Below are 16956 nucleotides of genomic sequence, written 5' to 3' on the forward strand. Positions count from 1 at the left end.
CAATATACCTCCCGACCTCTGAGGATGCCTTCCATAGATGTGGGCGAAACGTTAGGAGAGAATGCTTCTGGAACATGGCCATACATCCAGTGAAAACTCACAGCATCCTAGTGATCCCGGCCATGAAAGCCTTCGACAACATCTCGACACCTCTGCCCCTCTTGGCTTCCTCCTTTGCCTGCCTCCCAGCTTCGCCCGTGGCGTGGAGCCTTTTCGGGAGCTGCTGCTGCTGCACATGCGCAGTGCCGGCCCTGCTGGCGCGCTGTCCTCTGCTGCTCCGCTCCTGCTCCTCCTCTCAGTGCTGCTGGTGCTGCTTTCGGTGCGGCAGCAGAAGCAGCAGCTGCCGGTCTTTGCCTCTCTCTTCTTTCCCTTTCTCTCTCTCTCTTTCTCTGGGCGAGTTGCGGGCTGGCCTGCCTCCTTGCTCCCCCGCAAGCATCCTCTCGTGATCCCCTCTCAGACGGGGCGGAGGAGAGGGAGCCACGGGCCAAGCGGCGCCTTTCGGGCTCCCCTCTCTCGATCTCTCTTGCCAGCCGCCACCGCACGCTGCAGCACCCGCCGCGGCCTCTAGAGGGCGCGCTGCCTGAAGCCCGCGGGGACAGACTGGTCAGCCAAGGGGTCTTTCTCTCCCACCAGCCTCTCTTTGGGCGCTCTCTGGTAAGTGATGAATGGAGAACTACATTTCTCGGGGGGGGGGGGGGGTTGGGGGGGTCCTGGATTGTATGCCCCTGAAGCCTCAAACGAATGAGTCCCTGGGGTGAGAGCAGGGCATGTGGGGGCAGTAGTGAAGGCACAGTACTCTGCACATGCTCAGAGGCACTGCTCTTGTTTATCCCCTCAATTAGACAAGTATGACATTGAAAATGGAAAGTAAGACCTTGGAACTGGGAGTGAATGGGAGGGATTGATGGGAACTTTACATTTCTGAGTGTGTGTGCCTCAAGCAGACAGGAGTTCTTTCTCCCACCCTGGACCTTCCTCAGATGTATAAACCCCACTAGCCTAGTTTCCAATATACTTCCCAACCTCTGAGGATGCCTTCCATAGATGTGGTCGAAACGTCAGGAGAGAATGCTTCTGGAACATGGTCCTGGGTTGTATGCCCCTGAAGCCTCAAACGAATGAGTCCCTGGGGTGAGAGCAGGGCATTGTGGGGGCAGCAGTGAAGGCACAGTACTCTGCACATGCTCAGAGGCATTGCTCTTATTTATCCCCTCTATTAGACAGGTATGACATTGAAAATGGAAAGTAAGACCTTGGAACTGGGAGAGAATGGGAGGAATTGATGGGAACTTTACATTTCTAAGTGCGTGTGCCTCCTCATGTTGCCAACTTAGGGCAAACCCCACGAATGCCATAGGGTTTCCTATAGGGAATACTCAGAGGTGGCATTTCCATTTCCTTTTGTCCCCAAAATACAGCACCGGTCTCCCATCCAGGTAACAACCAGGTCTGACCCTGCTCAGCTTCCAAGGTCAGGCCTTCAGGGTCAGCTGTTAATACAGGTCTGCAACGTGGGGGAGGGCAGGACAAATATTATCGACTAAAGGCCCTTTAAAAACCCCTTTTAATGAATTGGTTAGTCTGGTGGGTGGTTTATGGGAGTGTTTTTGCAATCAGGGTCGAGAGATTACAGTTTTAAGCTGAAATCCAAAGTACGTGCAGTATTTTAGATATAAGTACAGTGCATCTGGAGCCCCCAATGGCACAGCGGATTAAACCGCTGAACTGCTGAACTTGCTGATGAAAAGGTCGGCGGTTCAAATCCAGGAAGTGGGGTGAGCTCCCACTGTTAGCCCCAGCTTCTGCCAACCTAGCAGTTCGAAAAGATGCAAATGTAAGTAGATCAATAGGTACCGCTCTGGCAGGAAGGTAACAGTACTCCATCCAGTCATGCCAACCACATGACCTTGGAGGCGTCTACGGACAATGCTGGCTCTTCGGCTTAGGAATGGTGATGAACACCAACCCCCAAGTTGGACTCAACTAGACTTAATGTCAGGGGAAAACCTTTACTTACAGTCCATCTATGTTGTAGAATTAATGCAGTTTGTGCCTTTTTAAGTGGAATAGCCCAATGCTGTGGAAACCTGGGATCTGTAGTTTGACAAGGTTTTTTGGCCTCTGCCAGAGAGTTCTGGTGCCTCATCAAACTATAAATCTCAGGATTCCATAACATTGAACCATGGAAGTTAAAGTGGGGTCAAACTGCATTGATTTTACAATGCAGATGCACTCTAAGGCTCCAGTAAGTGTGTACAGGGTTGCAGCATTATAAATAGTAATAAATCTCCAAGGGGACTTGGGCGGCTCACAGAAGCACTCCAAGTGCAGCATATGAACAATAAAAAGTATATGCACAATGACATAAGTGTAAAAACAGCAACACACATACAATCCCACTAATAAAATTGTAAGAATTATAAATGTATAATAATTTCCTAAAATGCAGTAGAACCTGTAAATAAAGCTGGCAAATCAAAGTGTGGAGTGGCACAATCGGTGGGTCATCAAACTGACCATAGATTACTCAGGGTTAAAGGCATTCCTTGGAAGAAAGCTGCATTGAAGTAACAGTGATTACTCCTAAAGAGATGTGTTTATCCTTAAGTTTATGGTGCTATTTAATTGACACCAGCTTGTACGTAGTTGTGATGATAGTTTACAAGGCTGTGTGGTTTGGGCTGATGCTTCTGCTCAGCTATGTAGCTCCTTGGGTGGCCTTGGAAAAATCCTAGGATAAATGAGATAAGACTTATTAAAAACACTTGAGACTCTGAGTGTGGTATAATAATATAACTTTCCTGTGAGAAGGGCTGCAATGGGAAGGGCACAAGGGAGAGAGAAATTTTATGGCCGGGAGACTGTAATGCACATTTGGCATATTGCAAAAATCGTTTAAAGCTCGCCAGCTGTAAACAACTTAATCTCGAGGTTTCTGTTTTGTTTTAGGTTAGCAGCGGGTTTTATAGAAATGTTCTGAAATCAGGGACTGGCATATTTAGTAAGCATGCATTTGTTGTGGTTGTATGCCTCCAAGTCATTTCCCAACTTCAGCATAAATACCGTAGCAGTCTGGAAACAGCTGCAAATGAGACCGGGATGGTAATGGCAGCTGATGGATAGCAGGTGGCATTTGGGGTTATAATCATATGCAATCCCATTGTAATGAGAAGTGTGCCTGGGTGAATGGTTTGCCATTGGTTGATGATAGTTGAAGGGAATTTGATCTATAGTGAATTTTTTTGGGGGAAATTGGACGGGGGATTAAAACACAATGGGTGAAATCCCATACACAAATCCTAGAAAGTGGCAAATTGGAGGGGAAAAGGGAGGATATAGCGAAGGTAGGAGTGCATACCGTAGGTGCCATTCACTCTACTATTGAAGAGCTGTGCGATTATTCAATTGTAGATTATTTGGTCATAGGTCAAGTGGCTCCTAATGGATTGCAGCCAAGTCTATTTCATCAGTTGTAGATGAGCTGTCTTTGAGTTGGGTGGTTTCTGACATTGGAAATTTCTTCCAGGTGTGCACATCAGTGGCAACTAAAACTCATTAATTCCAGATACAGTTCCTTCCAAGCAAACATGCCCATGATTTCCATTTATTTCTCTTTCTTCTCTCTCTTTTACACACACCTGGAAGAAAAGAAATAGCAGGAAGATGTTAGTTTGACTTTGAGATTAGTGTGCCTGCAACTGAGATTATGCAGACTGTATGCAGACTTGAGTTTGGGATTTAGCCTACAAAACAGTGGATTGGAAGCATCCTACCCACAGTTATTGGTGTTCTGTTTGTACTGAATTTGGATTTATTTGTGATTTGGTAGTAAATTCACTGAGTTAACAGAGTGGGTCTTCAATGTCTAGGGAGCCAGATAATATTAAAAAACATTAGAATGGCCTTAGGGCCATTCCCTACACCTCTGGTATCATTGATAATCTTGGATGACAGAATATTTACATCTTCTACCTCCAACCTTTTTTTAATCAAACAAGCACAATGCAGATATGTGCTGTTTCCTCTGACTTTTTAAAATATATGCTTTGACAACTGGGTGGAAATTAATAGAAAATATTAAGTGTGGCCCATTATTCTTACTGATTTTCCTTAAATTTGCCTAAATTTGAAAGATTTCATTCAGTTTGATTTAGAAGTACCTTTGTTTAGGAGGTTTTTTAATCATGTCAGAAGCGACTTGAGAATATACTGCAAGTCGCTTCTGGTGTGAGAAGATTGGCAGTCTACAGAGACCTTGTCCAGAGAATGCCCAGATGTGTTACTGGGAGGCTTCTTTCATGTCCCCAAAAGCTAGAGCTGACAGACGGAAGCTCACTCCGTCTCGCAGATTCAAACAAGCAACCTTCAGGTCAGCAACTCAACCTTCAGGTCAGCAGTTCAGCCGGCACAAGTTCAGCAGTTGTGCCACCACGGCTCCATTTTGTTTAGAAGTACAAAGTAAAAGGGGATTGCATTGGTCTTGCAAGCCATGGTTTATGTTGTCCATAGTTAGACAGTATGCAGTAGACTCTCAGTTAACTGACACCTATGGGGATTAGTAGATTCCAGATAAGTATAGTTTCTGCTTGCTTAAGAGTTACTATTAAAAATAGGCCTAATGAATACTATACTTCATAAGATACCATACCATAAACTGTATTGACTTGATATTAATATGAAGGCAAATAATGTAACAAAGTTTTACTTTGTTATAACAAAACTGACTTTACTGTTTTCTAAAAAATTGATTTTATTTTAATCTTTATTTAAAGTATTATTTCTTAAAAAAAAAACCCTGTCGATTTCTTTAGAGTTCCAGTTGCTTGAGTTCCAGTTGGCTGAGAGTCTATTGTATTTGTACCAAATAGACAATGGTTATGATTTTTTAAGCTTCTATTTTCGTCATGATAAGTAAATTTCCCAGGGATCACACTGTAGTTGTTTATTATTATTTTTTAAATAGTCTTTCGAATAAGCACATGGTAATATGCATGGTTCTGCTTGTCTTGCATTGGCCCCATTTTTACCTGTAAAGCTATATATCAGTGGTTCTCAACCTGTGGGTCCCCAGGTGTTTTGGCCTAAAACTCCCAGAAATCCCAACCAGTTTACCAGCTGTTAGGATTTCTGGGAACTGAAGGCCAAAACATCTTGGGATCCCAGGTTGGGAACCACTGATATATATGGATGTCAGACCATTTCTGTGGCCCTTGGCTGCCACTGAATCAGATACTGTTGATGCAATCTGCTCCACTGAAAAAGGCCACTTAGGTGGTATCATTTTTACAAGGTATCATTTTTTCTCTCTACATTTTGGTTTCTGCAGCGATGGGAATGAAGTATACACTCTGACCAGCAATTTCATAGGGCTTTGTGGTGCAGGAGGATGCTATGAATGAACTGCTGCAGCTGTCATCAAATTTACAAAGGCTGTGAAGTTGAGGAAGAAGTTGGGGGTATTAGGACCTGAAAGGTTATGGAAAAGTTGTGTCTCCCCTCTAACACCACAAAATTGGCCAAGCTTCCTCTAGTTACTACAATAAACTATCAGTAGACCTTTGCTCACCATGGTAAACTATGACTTTATTCACTGTACACTTGAGGTCTTAACTAGGAAAAAAGCTTCCCCTAAGGCATGTGTATTAACCATAGTTAAATATTGAGCATCTGTCCAACCTTATGGCCTGACTGCAAGATATTTTTGTCATATGTTGATCATCATATACTGGAATCCTTTCCATATGGAGGCATTTGAGTTTTCCCTTTGCAACTGCCATCTCCAAAATGCCTCTCTCACGGTTGATCCTCCCCATGTAAGGCTGCCTGCTATTGAAAGATTTTTTGCTGCTCTTCTCATGTAGAAGCAGAATTTCTTTCTTTTCAGATAGGAGGGCAAGCATGGATGCGAATATTCCCATGGTGCATAACCTTCGCTGTTATTTGAGGAAGAAAGCCCTGGCAAGTTATGCAACAGAAAAGCTTTTCAGCTCCACAAAACTAATAGACTTATGGGAATAATCTCTACACACAGTCAGTGGTTATAAGGAGTTGAACTGTCATGCTAAAGATCTTTAACCTTTTATTCGGATCCGTCACCCAGAGATCTGGGTTTAAGTATGGTTAAATATCATCAGTGGTACTGAAGGCTTGAGCTGATTAAATTTGTAAAAAGAGTTGGTGTATAGTTAAAGCCAAGGAGCTGAACAAAAGTGCTAGAAAATACAATAGGAAGTGTGTAAATGTATAGTTATAGAATGCATTTTTCAAACAGTTTGGACTTTTCTGTTTTTAAATTTTTATTCCATCTGAACTGTTTCTACTAAGTAACAGCAAAAGGCCCTTTAGTCCAATTTAATTATTTTTGTACTCACGGGATTTTGCCTGTGCAAAGTAATTTCAGGACAAAAAGACTTAGAGCCAATCCAGATATGCTGGTACAGACAGACCCCAAGCTACAAACAAGATAGGTTCTGTAGGTTTGTTTTTAAGTTGAACTTGTATATAAGTTGGAATAGGTACATTTAAAGTGTAACTCCAGCCAAATATATAAACATAATATTTAGCATTGGATAGCACAGGGAAAGGTTAACACCCCTGTGGTGTTTGTTTTGCTGTCTGTGCCCCTGTTCAGAAGATTTCACCTCACTTTCTGTCCCTGTGACAATTGGATTTTGAATAATTTGGCTTGTTGTGGAAACAAGGACTGGGGATAAAGTTTCAGTGGAGATACCTTTTCCCCATGATTATAACTCTTCCAGGAATGGATTTCCCTTCAGAGGAGCAGATCTCAGCCTCATTCTGAACAAGGAGTCATTTGTACATTATACCTGTATGGTCTTTTCATCAAACTATATTACTGTAAATGTGTATGAGTATCAGATCATGTGTATTACTGAACATTTTTAGCAGTACAAGTACTGAAACTGAGATGCTGAACTTGCTGACTGAAAGGTCGGCAGTTTGAATCTGGAGAGCGAGGTGAGCTCCCACTGTTAGCCCCAGCTTCTGCCAACCTAGCAATTCAAAAACAAGCAAATGTGAGTAGATGAATAGGTACCACTCCAGTGGGAAGGCAGTGGCGCTCCATGCAGTCATGCCCACCACATGACCTTGGAGGTGTCTATGGACAATGCCAGTTCTTCGGCTTAGAAATGGAGATGAGCACCAACCCCCAGAGTCAGACACAACTAGACGTAATGTCAGAAAACCTTTACTTTACCTTACTTTAATTGATGGTTCTTGGATGCTGGTCCTTTACACATTTAAATATTCAACTGTGATAAATCCTGGGCATAAATCCCTTGAATAAGGACTTTATCACACATGAAGGCAAATTAGCAATGAAGCAAAACCATCACCTTTAGAGATAGACCCAATTGCATGGCATCATACAGATCCTGTTGCTAGTCTGTCTGTTTCCTGTTGATCCACGTTCCCATTATTATCCTGGTACAATCCTAGCTGGAATTGAAAGAAACGTTTTAAAAAATCAAATAAAGGTGGGAGTTACGAGGCCATGCAGATATATGGCCACAGATTGGGTGAATCGGTACAGTTGTGCAAATCTAAAGAGAGATGATAGCAAGGGTGCACATCCTGTTACGTTGCTGATACTAGTGATTGCTTGACTTCTGTGGAATAGCAGCTCTATGTGATAATGCCAGAGTCTAAAGATCATACTTTATGTTGCTTTATTTTATAAACTCATGCACTTCCAAAAAAACTTGATATTTTACTGAGATCATAGTTTTTAGTCATTTTAAGGAAGCAATTTATAACACATAAGTTCTAGGGGTAGGGAATATGTTACCTTCAACACCTTGAATGCAATTTCCATTGCACCAAGCTAAAAAAGCCAATGATAAGAATTAATGGGAAGTGTAGTGGAAAAAGAACTCCATGTGTTTTCCATTACTGTTTTAAGCATCCTAATTCTAAATATTCCTCCCATCATATCATTCTGCAACTTTTATGTACTATAAGTCTGAATACGGAAATTAAGCCATAATAATGACAAGTTCTGCTAAAAAATATCTCAAGGTTCATTCTAATCCCTACAATGCTCATAAATGGTTTCCTCTAATTCCTTTTGTAAAAATATCATTGAATGCCACATTAATCTTCAGTCTGGTCTTAATGCATTTCAAAACTCAGAGCAATGGATAAATCTAATTGCAAGAAATTTTAATGACAATATGGAGGCAGGAGAAATGTGTAGTTCATGCATCAGTCTCCCAAAGACTCCATTATGTGCCTTAAGCTCCATATTGCACCATCCCTTAAAATGATTTTAATTTGGTAGACGGCACCATCTGGAGTCTGCTTTTTAAGAAGAAAATACTTAATAATCTAAAGCAGAAATTACCGAAAGAGCCATGGTTTTGTCTTCTTCCAACAAGGAACTTATCCGTCATAGGATGACATTCAGCTGCTCAGGGGTTCTCACCATTCACATAAGGCAGTGTTAAATAAATGTAGACACCTGAACTTTGGCAAGGTCTCAGGGAAAACTTCTATTCATGAGTCATTTTGTAAAAGTTGCAAGATAATTCTTATCTTTAGGACATAGAAAATAAAATGACTGGCAAAATCATTTCTTTTTGTCAGAAGAATGCAGATGGTCAGTAGATATCATAAACATTAAAATGCAATAGAATCCTAGAATCATAGAATCGTAGAGTTGGAAGAGACCTCATGGGCCATCCAGTCCAACCCTCTGCAAGAAGCAGGAAAATCTCATTCAAAGCACCCCTGACAGATAATAAGAGGATTTTCTTGGATATTTTATGTAGCAATATATAACTTTTGACTTCTAGTGTGCAAAAATCTATCAACAGCAAGCAGGCATACAGTGTTCCCTCGCTACTTCACGGTTTACTTTTTGCTCTCTCGCTGTTTTGCAAGGGTATTTTTTTGTGGTCCAAGGCACTCTCAGAATGCTTTGGACCTTAATGCTATCCAATCAAAAGTGGTATCTATTTATCAAATTAACCAATTAAACAACACAAAGAAACTCACTGAGGACTAGTCTGCAGCAGCGCCTGCCTTTTGCACATGCTCTCTCGCCCCGTCCCCTCTTCCGAGAAGGCTTCACTGGCTCCCCGGGAATCCTAGAAGTTGCAGGTTTACAGCCTTTTCTGTACATCTATTTTATATATAGAAGAGATGTTGAAGTATTTCCTAGACATGGGATAGAGCTAACTAGATAAAATCCTTCTTAGCCAATTAACTGTTCACTTCAAATGGTTAAGTAATTGATATTGCACATAATGTAGATTCTTAATGGAGGCTCTTTTGGAAGGATCTGAAAGAAATCAAAATTTAAAATGAAAATTATGTTCTTGCAAGCACATGAAACTTACATTTTAATAAACCAGAACTGCTTGGGTGACTGTAAAATCACATGTGGGAATCAAACTAAGCAGATTTTATCTTGGAATTCTACGAATAGTAGCTTGTTTACTCCTGCTTTTATCCAGGGAGGTAAATTATAATAGGGATCTGTAGAAAGAAGTCAATTGATGTAATTCTTTAGCCTACAAACACAGATGTATCCATACTATATTAAGGATAATAGTGATCTGAGGATTCACCAAGGATATATACCTTTGATAGTAGTTTGAACAGCCCACAGCAAAGGCACTTTGAAATCAAAGGGAAATGCCATATCAATGAAATGAAAATGATGCACACAGAGGCTGCTGATTAAATGCTTCAGCTTTGCCTAGATGCTAAATGCATTGGACAGAACAGTTCAACTCAGATGTTACACTTTAGTAGAGTACCATAATATGTATAAAAATAACAAGGCTGTATGACCTGGCTCCAATTTCATTTCCCTCATATAATCTAGGTCCCATGATTTATATAACTTTTGATCCACTTTAACTGCCTTAGTTCCATTGTGTGGAATCTGATGAACCATTAAAGCACACTATCTGAGATTTCTGAATCCCCCTTCAGAAACTGCAAATCTCCATTCTAAGAATCCAATAGAGCAGTGGTTCTCAGCCTGTGGGTCTCCAGGAGTTTTGGCCTACAACTCCCAGAAATCATAGCCAGTTTACCAAAGGTTAGGATTTCTGGGAGTTGAAGGCCAAAACATCTGGGGACCCACAGGTTGAGAACCACTGTATTAGAGCCTTTGCAGCATCAGAAGCTGCTACATAAATCCCTACCCTCCTGCCTCATATTCCTTGCTATTGAAAACTGCTATATGTAGGCATGGAAACAAACAGCAGAAATATGTGCACTCAGATTGCATTTTCATGATTGTACTATAACAACTAGAAGTTCCCACCTCTATTGGATGGTGAATCCTCACTGGATTATAGACTGAATTTTTAAGGAGCTATCCAAAGTGCTGAACCCACTCACCAGAATAAGTTCTATATCTTGTTTAGGTCCTTCAAAATATAGACATAATGATAATTCTTTATTATCCAACTCTCCCTATGGATCAATAAAACCTAGAGTGGAATTACCATCTACTGATGCAGAAGCCACCAAACATCACTGTAATCATATTTCATCTTAAAGAGGTCTGTGACCATTCCTTTCTGGTGGCTTGACTGAATGCAGTGCTGAAATATCATATTTCCCATTTCATCATGGTTAGAAATAGAGTAAGCTGCTTTCTAAAAAAAATCATAATGATTGGCCCATATGGCTCAGTCCTGTCACCTCTGAATGAAATTAGCTCTTTAGGGTTTCAGGCAAAATTATTTTCAATACCTGCCTAGAGATCCTTGGCATTTGCTAGTGGTCTCACATTCAATTACATATCAGGCTTGGCTATTGAAATGGGATCAGATCAAGTATAGATACAGACTTCCTAATGAATAGGCATCCTAAATCATAGTCTGAACATCACTAGACAGTACTGGCAATGATTGTTTCCTGGCTCAGACACAACGAGAAATTATGGCTAATAAAGACTTCTGCTCTATGTTCAGGTATCACGTTAAGAAAAGAGAGAAGTACTGTGTGTAGAGGCAGCATCTTCGTTTCTATGTTGATTTACTAAATTGAAATACTGCTATCTGATCTGGGCCACACCTTTTATCAACAGCTGGTGCTTGCCCCCCTCTTGAGATGGAGTGGTTCTTTAAAGCTATATTTCCTTCTATTTGTGAAGGTAGAATTATTATCGTAGCACAAATATGGCATGCACACACTTCAGTTTGATTTAACAGGGTTGTCCTAAAGATCTAGCTCTAGGAGAGGCAATGACATTGATTTCAAGTGAGCACTATCTGTATCACAGTCTCAGCAGGGGGGAGCTATAAGAAAGCCTGAAAGGCAAAACCGTGGTGTTGGTTTACACAGTGGAAGCAAAAGCCATTTTGAATCTTCCTTTTCTCCTTCAGTCCATTGCACAATGCAGAAGGCGAAAATCTCAAGTCCCAGACATTGCTTGCAGTCTGTTCCACTGATTAATCAGGATGGAAATGTTAATCTGCTATCAAAGCTTCAGTCAATTAATTATATTGGTTTAAGTGTGCAGACTTAGGGATGTGTAACAAACCAGTTCATGCAGGTTTCCTGACTGACTGTGTGGGCTGAAACCACTGTTTCTATTTTTAATGTGAGAAATTAGTTGAGAAATATCAGTGGAAACCTAATCCAGACAGAATGGATGCAATTTGATCCAGGACGCATGTCATCTTATATGAGGTGGTTTGTCCTTTGCTGGATGAATTGCATTGTTGCATAGCTTTGAAATACTCCTTTATCCCTCGCTTTTCCTGGATGTTGACATGGTGATAGATGCTAGAGTGAAGCCTTTTACTAGAGAAGATAGAGCCAGCTTCATTTTTTAAAAAATGTATAATTTACTTTCATACCCCATCATTGAAATGCATTTGTGGAGCTGCCTGTCAGGGCAGCCCAGAAACTTCAGCAGTGCCAAAATAGAGTGGCCAGCATGTGTATAACTATAGTAACAACAAATCAGAGTGATATATTACTTGTCACAACTGCATGACAATGTGAACCATTGTCATATCTGAGAGATAATTCATCATTTGGAAACATGTGCAAAAGTATAAATTCTCATGATCTGTAGTGAGCCAGTCATGTTATAATATGAATACAATGCTACCATTCAGCATGGAACTTGCAACTTAAGTTAAAATTACTTAGAAAAATGGAACTAGGTTAGAATCAGTTACGGTTTCATCCAGATTTAATCATTCTTAAAGTACACCATTGTGTACACACACATGTGGAGTTTCCCCGTTCATCCAGAGGCTGCTTTGCAAAGAAACTGAACTAGAAGTGAAAATGGTTTTAAAGTTTTGGTGCAGATGTAGATGTGACTCCCTGATGAGGCATATAATTCATTGGATGACTTTATCATTTATATATTTATTTACTATACTTTTACCCCGCCCTTCTTACCTCGGAGGGGACTCGGGGCGGCTTAACAACATGGCCAATAATTTAGTGCTGTTTAAAACAATTACAAAGAAATTACAGAAAAGTCATTTAGAATACATATTAAATTACAATAAAACACAGTTAAAACTATTAATATCACGTGATCCAAAAGCAAGGTCCGTTCCATTCCATTGGTCAAAATTCCGAGTCTTTTATGTCTGTTGCTGCACCAGGTTTTGAAAAGCTTGGTCAAAGAGCCATGTCTTTACTTTCTTGCGGAAGATCAAGAGGGAGGGGGCTGATCTGATTTCCCTGGGGAGGGAGCTCCATAATCACGGGACCACCACTGTACATAAATGTACATAATTATAAGAATAAAAAAATTGCATAACTGGGAGCCCACCCCTTGATATTGCCAGAACTACTCTTAGGTCTAGTTCATGGGGGTGATCCTGACTTGATAATCTTAACTTTAGTCTGTGTAGATAGTTTATGACATAGCCAATGATAGCTTCCATCAACCAAGTCAGCATTGCTGATAGTGAGAAAAATTGGGATTTTGTGGTTTGGCATCACTTAGAGTCTATCTGTGCTGTCAAATTAATGTAGTTTGAGACTACTTTAATTGTCAAGACTTGATGTTATGGAATTGTGAAAGCTATATTTTGGTGAGGCACCAGCACACTTTGGCAAACAAAGCTAAACACGACACCTCCATTAGTTCCATAGCACTGAGCAATGGCAGTTAAAGTGGTGTCGAACTGCATTAACTCTAAGTTATCTTTGGTACACCTTGCTCCTGTATTAGTGTTGAAATTAAGATCAATGTCAGCTGTCTTGGTGACATTTTGTGAGATTCAGTAACTAAGAATAAAAAATAAGGCCTTTTTTGTGCCATTGCACCCAATCTGTAATACTTTGCCAACTGAAATTAATCTGGGTATTTCTTTTTGTCTCTTAACACAAATTTAAGACATTTTTATATTGATGTTTTTTGAACATGTGACATATAGTTTAATGCTCCTCTCTGTCTCTGTCAGCAATCTTTTGCTTTTTAAGCGTTTATTCTGGGTTATTTATTGATTTTAGAATTAACTTATATGTCATTGAGTAATTTCATTTACTCATAGTTAAGAGTAACCAGTGTCTAGATTCAGTTGCTTTAGCTGTGTTCTAGCATTGTAAGTTACAGCGTAAACAGCCTCTTCACTCGTATGTCAAACACACTTTATTTTTCTGTGAAATGTGAAATAAGCGGAAGAGAATCTATGCTACGGTTTGTGGTTTCTTCTGTAATCCATCTTGTCTTTATGGTTATGTGGTTAAGATGCATGTTTTTCCAATTGATTCCAAAGTGATTCAGTTACATGAGTAAGTAGTTTATATTTTGCTGTCCTTTATCTAAGGGCATGGTGAAATTCAAAAGTATTCCTTGTCTTTAGACTTTTCTCTTGCTGTGTTCCCTTTCCACTATAACATAATGTAACTATTCACAGATTGGGTTGTTGTATGTCTTTCGGGCTGTGTGGCCATGTTCCAGAAGCATTCTCTCCTGACGTTTCGCCCACATCTATGGCAGGCATCCTCAGAGGTTGTGAGGTATGGAGAAAACTAAGCAAAGAGGTTAATATATATCTGTGGAAAGTCTAGGGTGAGAGAGGTCAGTGTGAATGTGTGTAGTTAATCACTTAAATTAGCATTGAAAAGCTTATCTGCTGTCTTCTTCCTGCCTCTGGGGCATCCTTTGTTTAGAGTCGTTAACTGCCCTTGGTTGATTCATGTCTGGAAACCCTCTGTTTTCAGAGTATTGCTTTTTATTTACTGTTCTGATTTTTGAGTTTTGTAATACTGGTAGCCAGATTTTGTTCATTTTCATGGTTTCTTCCTTTCTGTTGAAGTTGTCCACATGCTTGTGGATTTCAATGGCTTCTCTGTGTAGTCTGACATGATAGTTGTTAGAATGGTCCAGCATTTTTGTGTTCTCAAATAGTATTCTGTGTCCAGGCTGGTTCATCAAATGCTCTGCTATGGCTGATTTCTCTGGTTGAATTAGTCTGCAGTGCCTTTCATGTTCTTTGACTCTTGTTTGGGCGCTGCGTTTGGTGGTCCCTATGTAGACTTGTCCACAGCTGCATGGTATCCGGTAGACTCCTGCAGAAGAGAGAGGATCCCTCTTGTCCTTCGCTGACCGTAGCATTTGTTGGATTTTCTTCGTGGGTCTGTAGATAGTTTGTAGGTTGTGCTTCTTCATCAGCTTCCCTATGCGGTCAGTAGTTCCCTTGATGTATGGTAAGAACACCTTTCCTCTGGGTGGATCTTTGTCTTGACTCTCATGGCTTGTTCTTGGCCTTGCAGCTCTTCTGATGTCTGTGGTGGAGTATCCATTGGCCTGTAGAGCCCAGTTTAGGTGGTTGAGTTCACCTTGGAGGAGGTGAGGTTCGCAGATTCTTTGTGCACGGTCTGTCACAGATTAGTTTTGTCTTTTGATCAACCATGCCATAATTAAGGATGCTTAACTAATGAAACGTTTTAAAAATAATCAGTAGGTGTTAATTTATGTCTATTGTTACCACAGTTTGAGAATGGAAGAACCACTTCAACTCCTTCAAAATATGCTCTTTTAAATTACGTATATGAGCTGTCATTTTTATTCTTGAGGAACAACACAGATTGCCTTAAGCATTTAACGGCTAGGAATTTAAGGCAAGGAATGCAATCCTGATCCAGACATAGTTAGGATTAGGCACTAACTTTTGTGTATTTACTCAAATCTAATGCTCACCTTTTTTGGCTACATAGCCTTGCTAAAATTAGGGTGCAGATTAGATTCATGTCACACTGCTGAGCCAAAGCAGAACGGGAAGGTGCTCCAGAAGCTGCATCTGGAGCTCTTATTTGAGGGACCTCATCTCTCATTTAATGGCCATGTCTCAATGCTATGCAAACCTGGGATTTTTAGTTTGGTGAGGCACGGGCATTTTTTGACATAGAAGGCTCAAGGCCTCATCAAACTACAACCCCCAGGATTCCATAGCCTTGAACCAAGTCAATTAAAGTGGGTTTATTCTGCAACATAAAGGCACTCCAAGGTTTTGCTTTCCATTGCTGGAAACCTTGGTGTTCTAACACAATTGTTTGTAACAAAGGAATTCTAAGCAGGCAGCAACTGTAATGCGCATCTTTTTTTTTTTGCCCAAATTATAAAGAGCACACTTTTTGCCGCCATGCATTACATTTCAGGGTTTTGAAAATAGAGGTGCCCATTAGACTTGATGGTGCATTAGACTTGAGTAAATATGGGTATTCAGTTTTCCTGCGTTTGGATTTTATGGTGACTTTATAAAAATTAAAACAAACATAGTAAAATATTCACAGCATACAAAGGTTAAGCTATAGTAGAATTACAGTCAATAAAATAAAGTCCAGCACTTTGTTCAATGCATGTAGAGCCAACATAGTTTAATGGCTTAAGTGTTGGACTGGGACATTGGGAGTCGAAGGTTCAAATCTCCACTCAGTTATGCAAACCCACTGGGTGACCTGGGCAAGTCACTTTCTCTCAGCCTCAGAGGAAGACTGTTTCTGTTTCTGAACAAGGAACCCTGCGATAATGGGCATATTTATTCATTCATTTATGAAATATATCACCTTGTGGTGATGTAAAATAGATAAAACTATTAAACTGGGGAAATGGGGTTTGCCATTTCTGAGTTCAGTTATAATTGTTTGCTTTTTTGAGACCTTTTTGCCAATTGTAGCCCACAAAATGTTCACCATAGCACTATATCAGTTATCCACCCATGGATTATTCCCAAGCAAAATGAACAGGAGATTTTATTTTTGTCAGCCTCCCTTCCAAAGTTTTGCATACATAGTATAATATTGTAGTTTCTTTTCCATATAAATCAGCACAGTGCTGCATTTTTAGAGTCTCGGTGATGGTATATCTGAGGCATTGTCGTGAGTACCTGCATTTCAAAAAATACTGCAGGAAGTCCCTGAGTTACAAACATCCGACTGACAACTTGGGTCATAGTTAAAAATGAGGGTAACACAACAGGAAGTGAGAGAAATCTACCCCTAAGAATGGAAATTTCCTCCTGAAAGAGTTGTCACAGGGAAAAGGTGTCTCAACTGAAGCTTTATCAGCAATCTTTGTGTCCATAACAAGCCAATTTTTTTCAAAATCCAATTATCACAGGGACAGAAAGTGAGGTGAAATCTTCTGAACAGGGACACAGACAGTAAAACAAACACCACAGGGGTGTCTCCCTATGCTATACAAAGCTTATATCTATATATTTATCTATCTGGCTGGCATTACACTTAAAATGTAAAAAAAATGTATGCCACTTGCATACAAATTCAGCTTAACAACAAAGCTATAGAAATACATTCATAACTTGGGGACTGCCTGTACTTCACCTGTGCTTGATAAGGCTTAGGTAAGATGCTCTGACCTCTTAAGAAGAGTTAGGTATAATAACTACTGAAAAATACACTTTTCTTATATTTTACATCCTTAATGTTGTATCTGTTAATATACAAATTGTTTGTTCCCCCAGTAAATCATTG

The 16956-nt window shown here is 40.3% G+C and overlaps 1 protein-coding gene across 1 annotated transcript in view; it reads left to right on the forward strand.

Moving 5' to 3' along the window:
* The first annotated feature begins 294 nt into the window (after window positions 1–294).
* pag1 (phosphoprotein membrane anchor with glycosphingolipid microdomains 1) overlaps window positions 295–16956 on the forward strand; it is a 136682-nt gene continuing 120020 nt past the window's right edge. The window contains exon 1 of the mRNA XM_062980234.1: window positions 295–654. The gene's annotated coding sequence lies outside the window, so the exon portion shown is untranslated. The remainder of the gene's footprint in view (window positions 655–16956) is intronic.

This window comes from Anolis carolinensis, chromosome 4 (assembly GCF_035594765.1).
Source record: "Anolis carolinensis isolate JA03-04 chromosome 4, rAnoCar3.1.pri, whole genome shotgun sequence".
Taxonomy (NCBI): Eukaryota; Metazoa; Chordata; class Lepidosauria; order Squamata; family Dactyloidae; genus Anolis; species Anolis carolinensis.